This window comes from Miscanthus floridulus, chromosome 5 (assembly GCF_019320115.1).
Source record: "Miscanthus floridulus cultivar M001 chromosome 5, ASM1932011v1, whole genome shotgun sequence".
NCBI classification, from domain to species: domain Eukaryota; kingdom Viridiplantae; phylum Streptophyta; class Magnoliopsida; order Poales; family Poaceae; genus Miscanthus; species Miscanthus floridulus.
In genome coordinates, this window is record NC_089584.1 from 132,417,842 (window position 1) to 132,424,614 (window position 6,773).

Consider the following 6,773-nt stretch of genomic DNA (forward strand, 5'->3'; position numbering starts at 1 on the left):
AAGACCCCCATCGGGCCGGCACGGCATGATGTCGTCCCCGTTGGCCATCTATACCAAGAATGCGAGTAGCACACTACACACACCATAGCCTAGCAGCGTTAGCCCCGTAGGAGCCAAAAGTGCCGACCGGCGCCGCTAAGAAAGCGAACCTGGGCATCAGCGTCACTGTTGAAAAAATCAATAGAATCTCAAACATAGTTAGGGGGTGTTTGGTTCTTTAGGCGCTCCTAAAATTTATGTCACATCGAATGTTTAGAGGCTAATAAGGAGCATTAAATATAAATTAATTACAAAACTAATTACATAGATGGAGGCTAATTTTCGAGACGAATTTTTTAAGCCTAATTAATCTATCATTAGCACATGTTTACTGTAGCACCACGTTGTTAAATCATGGACTAATTTGGCTTAAAAGATTCGTCTCACAAATTAGTCGCAAGTTGTGCAATTAGTTTCGTAATTAGTCTATATTTAATACTCCATACATATGTCAAACATTCGATGTGACAGGAATTTTAAGAGGATGGGAAGGAACCAAACAGCCCCTTAGTTAGAGGCCTGTTTCTAGGACCCAAAAGATAAAAAAAAAGGGACTCGAGATCTAAAAACTCTTCAGTTTGACGTTAATGAGCACAACCAGAAAAAAATCAAAGGGAATGAGAATACTCCATTGTAAGATAAAAAACAAACTAAAAATTGTAGGTTATGGTCCACGCATTTTGCACACAAATTCTCTATTTAGAACCTATATTCATTACAAGTTTGCTGGATACTCTAGTTCACAGACCTAATTCTGTTGGGCCTTGCATATATCATTCGCCAATGAGCTCATGAACTTACACGAAATGTTAGTGAAGAGTTCTTTGTGAATCGCTTGAGTGGACTAACCTGTCATAAAGCACCAATACAATTTGAAGTCTGTGTATTTCCGTTGGTTAATGGAAATGGGGAACTCCTCGCATTGAAAAAAAAAATACAATTTGAAGTAATTGGTTGCTAATCCAATATGAAAAAAATAACTTAACTCTAAGCAAATTGTTTCAGTAATCAGCTACAACTCTGAATCGTTGTCTATGATTCTAGTGTGATCTAAAAAAATTATTTCATGACAGTAGACGTGATGTTTTTCCAGTAATGCCACATACATGTGCACATCCATCGTACATTCAAATCCTTGTTCTGTTATTAACTTAACTCTTCACTTATCAATTTAGAAAACTTTTCAATCATGCATTAGACATGCAAATTAAAGTGTCTTACTGTCAGGTACGACACCCGCAAGAGCTATGCAACTAACTGTAAAATATTGGACTCAAGCAATATTTCGGCTTTATTTGACCTGCAAAAGAAATGATCGCATGCAAAAATAAATTCATCTTATATATTCTATAGTTCTTTAAACAAATGTAGCAAATTATACACATTTTTGCAGTCGTGATCATGCAGTTCTGTAGCCATACACCTATATTGGAATGGCACATCGGGGCACAAATTTCAGACCTACCAGCAAATTCTGAATACAACTGTGGCTGCCCAAGCATTTACAATGGCATCAATCCTTTTTATTGCATCCTCAATACGATGAGAACGAAACCAATTACCAATGGCTTATACCAGCATTTATTTCAATTTTAGAAAATTGGTGTGATCGACCTTTTCAACCCATAAATGAATAAATCGTACCTATACCTAGCATATGGACCACTGTACCTACAAATTGAATGGGAAACAACATTTCTCCAGGGCTCGAGAAAACCATTGGAAGAAGTCTATGCGTTCTTCCTCCACATGTGCGGGTGGCGACAGTGGCAATTCTGAAGGCAGGTGACGGTGAAATGCATCTACAGCTGCTGCCACACCATCCTCATTGCCTATTGCTATCGCCAGTTCCATAGTTCGTGATTTTACCTTCAGCAAAGGACCATGAATGGATTAATTAGCACAATGTGGCCTTACCAAAGCAGAGTTCTGCATCAAAAACACTCTTGGCATACTAATGAATCAGATAAGTGCATCACATATAACCAGATGCATACAGTGAAAGCATAAGAAATAGTACTACCTCTGGATCAAGCATGAATCTTATTGCATTTGATAGTGCCTCTACAGTAAGTTCTGCAATAGGTACAGGTGCAGGACCCACTCCTCGTGCATGAACTCTCTTGCCCCAGAAGAACTGGTCTCCAAAAAATGGCACTACGGTAGTAGGACACTGTCAAGGTTACAAAGAGTTGTCAAGAGCACTTACAAAGGATTGATGGCAGTCAATGCTATAGATGCTAATTGCCAACTTCTTGCTATTCATTGCAGATTATATAGTCAGCTGAAACTCTGTATTGCATGCCTCCATTAGGCTGTAAGCCTTTTGCTTTATAAACAATCTAGATTATATAATCAGCTGAACCTTATATGGGCACCCTCAAGTGCTCTATTCTTTAATTTAAGTAACATGTTTGAACAAAAAAAAAAGCATTCATATCCTAAGGCCCTTATTATGTTCGCTCAAACCTCTGTAGCACAGAGAATTTCATTCATCAAAGAGATTAGCAGCTTACCCCAGCTATCAGCCCTGCTGCTGTAGTACCTGCTCCACCATGATGCACCTAATAATCGCACATATAATCTGATTAGTAAATTGTATTCATATACAGAAAATATATTGGATAGAACAAGGTTTGAATGGCTGTAAGTATCTTTTGCGGGAAGAAATGTGTTTTCAGCGAAAGCTTAAAAGTAATGTTTTTTCACATGCTATGGCCTTGGTGATGCATCAAAAACATATACTTGCTCTACTACCTACTACTCCCTCCACTGATCTTTATTTGACATTCAATATAGATTTGGCGTCCTGGGGTGTGGGCATCCTCAATAGCCAAAATATCATGTTGAAATGCTTCAAAATATCATCAGAGAAATCATGTATCTAGTACACATAAAGTTACATATAGTTCAGTTTGAAATTCATCTTAGATGTCAAGAAACAAAATGGACAAGCAGTCAATCTGATACTATTCATCACGTGATGACAGTGCGCTTGTGTTTTTTTGAATCTCAACATCAAAGATGAATTTCAAACTGAATTGTTGCATCTATACTTAACTTTATGTGGGGCTATTGAAGTGCCTGAACCGTGACTTGGGCTCTTGGTGGGTTTCAACTCTAGCCTATCCCAACTTGCTTGGAACTGAAAGGCTATGTTGTTGTTGTTGTTGTATACTTAACTTTATGTGTAATACATACATGATTTCTGTGATGATTTTTTACATTGCAACATGATATTTTGGCTAAAGAGCCTGCACCCCATGACGCCAAAACATTAGTGATTTTGACATTACTGATTTTTTGTGGACTTCAAGACAAATCTGACAATCACTGTAGATTCATGCCAATATGTAATAACAGAACTGTATTTTATGAAGATATTAAATACATTGATAAATAATTTGGTTATCAGTATACTAATACATACTATGTTCCAAATTATAAGTCGTTTTAGCTTTGTCCTAAGTCAAACTTCTCTAGCGTTGACCAAGTCTATAAAAAAAATGCATAAACGTGTATAGCATGAATCAAGATTGCCCAGCAAAGCTCGCCGCCCTTTCGGGAAAAAAAAACATGAATCAAGATTCGTTAGATACACCATGAAATATATTTTCTTTTCTCGTGTGTATTATCGCATTAAGAAGAACTTATAGAATACAATGCACATGAGACACACCCCCTCGCAATTTCACATAGTTATATTCTCACCTTAGAAGAAACTATAACTACCCGACCAGGCGGAGAACTAACCCCTAATAAGCAACGACCTCTAGATGAGCCAGTCCTAGCAACAACTACGCACCAGAGACCAGTCTCCTCTAAAATTTGTCTAAGAACAGTTTTGTACACTGGGATGTTTCCATTGGGACCAAGCAACCAAAGTGATCAAAGAATGTAGCACTCCCTTGCTGTTCCTAGGAAACAAAGCAAGTATTCTCATCCGCCAGTCACAGAAGATACTGTCATCTGGGAAAGGTGAGAAGTCAGGCAGCCCATAACAATGAAAGATGAGAGACTACACTTGTCTTGCAAACACACAGCCACACAGGATGTGTTTGATGATCTCATTTCCTGCTCACATAAGGGGCCAATTTTGATAGTGTAGATTGTAATATATTTTTCAATAGAATTGGTCAAAGTTAGACAAATTTGACTTATGACAAAACTAAAATGACTTACAATATGAATCGGAGGGAGTATATTCTATTTTATGACTTCTCATACAATCTGATCACTATGTTTATAACTACATGTCAATATATACCAATAGAAAGCTTCATGTCCTGTACTAGACACGGATACATGTCTGACACAAGGCATAGCACCTCCCTGGCATATCTGAAATAGTAAACTCCACTGCAGCACACTGAGGATAGAGCCAATCGTGAGGGCAATCCTCCAAGATGAAGACATCAACTGGAACTTCTGAAACTGCAGTTGGCATATATGAAATATAAAGAAGTTAGGCTATTCATGCTGTTCTACATACATCAGATAGCAATAGTAACATTAACTTCATCATGATCTGGTATATGCAATAAAGGACTGAGTTGCAATGCAACAAATACTAAACCAGGTAACTTACAATTTCCAAGAGCTCCCCAACCACGGCTAATGATTCCCCTCTGTCCGGTTTCTCTAAGTGCATCCAAAATGATAGCAGTGACTTTCTTCTCATCATCAAGAGGCTTCGAACATAACATATACCAAGTTAGCAGAAATAAGATGGTAGCTGTGTCAGCACAACAAAAGGGAGAGCAAGCATTTTGTAGAACATTACATCAACAAATTCTAACAGGATGGTAATAAAAAAAATGAAAGAACATAAATGCTCACAGTGGTACGCTCCTGTCGAGCAAACAGCAAGTAGTGCTTGACATGAGCTTTGGTACTTTAAATTTATACAGGTCTCTTATCATTATTACTTTTTAAAAAGACTCATATAGCTATTATGAGTAAAGCTAAAAAGCAGAATGACCATCCATTGAATATTATTGAGAATGGCAAAAACAAAATGAAAGAAATTACGCTTCCAGGCAACAAAGAAACTGAGATTTAACCTGCATAGCCTTAATGACCTTAAGATAGATGGCATCGTATATACATCATTCAGAAATTGAGGGCTCCATGTATCCAGTAGGTAAGAGCATCTCCAGCGGACATTACAAATTCTACCCTCCATATCTTCATATGGCTATCTACTCCATAAGATTCCCTCCCTATTTTTCAGCATACTCCAGCAAACTAGCCAAATCTCGCTCTCCATATCCAATTGACTATATTTTATTGGTGTTCAAATTAACAAGAATTGATACATTTTCCCTAGATTTTTGGCAAACAAATGATGCCCTAAAGTTCAAATTTCGAGAAAAACAGACAACTTTGAGGAATTTTAATTTAAAATCGGTAAGAGACTTTGAGTTAAATCCAATTAAATAGGTTCTCTATTATTTATTTGTTCTATCAGTAAAAAATAGGAGTGATTTTAAGACCCTGATAGTCGCCTTTTGAATTTATGAAAGAGGGGGGTAGGAATGAAATTTTGAAGCAAAACGACATAAACAGGCACCGGCCCTAGCTGTCAGACTCACGGAATGGAGGATAGCGAGGCATGATGACCAGCAAAATTTGGCTGCCCACACTCGCACGACAGTGTCAACAGGGATGGTGATTCCATTGGCTAATCTGCTGGAGGCTCAATTCTTGCAAGATGGATAAAAAAAGTGATGGCAAGTCTGATGCCATGTGTGCTGGAGATGCTCTAAGTGTGCTATAGATCCATGGTATGTGATGAAGTAAGCAATAGGGGGAAACCTTTTCTAAAGAAAAATCTTGCATTCTCAATGAATTCTTCGTTTTCTATGGGGTCATACATATAGTGGTACTTGTAAACTCTGTGGGTTGTCTTTGTGGACTGCCAGTTTGATCATGTGTTTCAGACTATAACAAGTTTGTTCTGTTCGGGTCTGTCCTGCCTTCTCCTAGTACAGCAAACTCTTAGGCAGAGTTGTTGGTTTGGAGGAAGTAAGGCCTTCCTCTCACCTTGTGCTGTTCTTTCCTTTCCCCGTTTTCTGTATCTAACTCTTGTATCTCCATTTTTGATAAGGGAAATGGGGAACAGCCTCGATTCAAAAAAATATATATCAGCCAGAATTACTGAGATAAATTCTTCCCTCATAGAGTACAATGTAACATTTGGTGTCACAGCATAGCAGGTCCCAAGCCCTGGTAAAGGAGGAGGGTTGTGTTAGGCGCGGCGAGCCAATGTAAAAACTTAGCCACTTTAATGGAGATGACACCCAAAAGAATCCTGTTGGGACGTAACCCTCTGAGCGACGCGCCATGTCGGAACCCGGGTATGGTGTTAAATGAGCAAGGACCGAGTCGTCACTCCAATGACGCGCTGTGTCGCGATCTGGACACGGGGTCAAGTGAGCAAGGATCGGGTCGTCACATACTTAGTGGCGTGCCACATCGGCGCCCGGGTGTGGTGCAAAATGAGCAAGGGTCTTCACATCTACCTCGGCGGATGCGAAGGGTAAGGAAGCTAGTCGAGCCAACTAGGATCCGTTTAGGTAGCTGGAATGATGGCCCCTTACAGGTAAGTTAAGAGAGTTAGTGGACACAGCGGTTAGGAGGCGTGTAAATATATTATGCGTCCAAGAGAGTAAATGGAAGGGGCAGAAGGCGAAGGAGGTGGACAATACCGGCTCCAAGCTCTGGTACACAGG

General features: G+C 39.1%; 1 long non-coding RNA gene across 2 annotated transcripts; it reads right to left on the minus strand.

Annotated features, from left to right (window-relative positions):
- Window positions 1–1,492: 1,492 nt before the first annotated feature.
- Window positions 1,493–6,514, minus strand: LOC136453656 (uncharacterized). 2 transcript variants are annotated; one of them, XR_010759059.1, is made up of 5 exons: window positions 4,628–6,504; window positions 4,307–4,473; window positions 2,556–2,603; window positions 2,063–2,212; window positions 1,493–1,908 (listed from the first exon to the last, which is right to left on the minus strand). It is a non-coding gene; the product is annotated as an uncharacterized lncRNA (long non-coding RNA). The 2 variants fall into 2 exon arrangements; XR_010759058.1 differs by lacking the exons at window positions 1,493–1,908; window positions 2,063–2,212; window positions 2,556–2,603 and having other exon boundaries at window positions 4,134–4,473; window positions 4,628–6,514.
- Window positions 6,515–6,773: the final 259 nt, after the last annotated feature.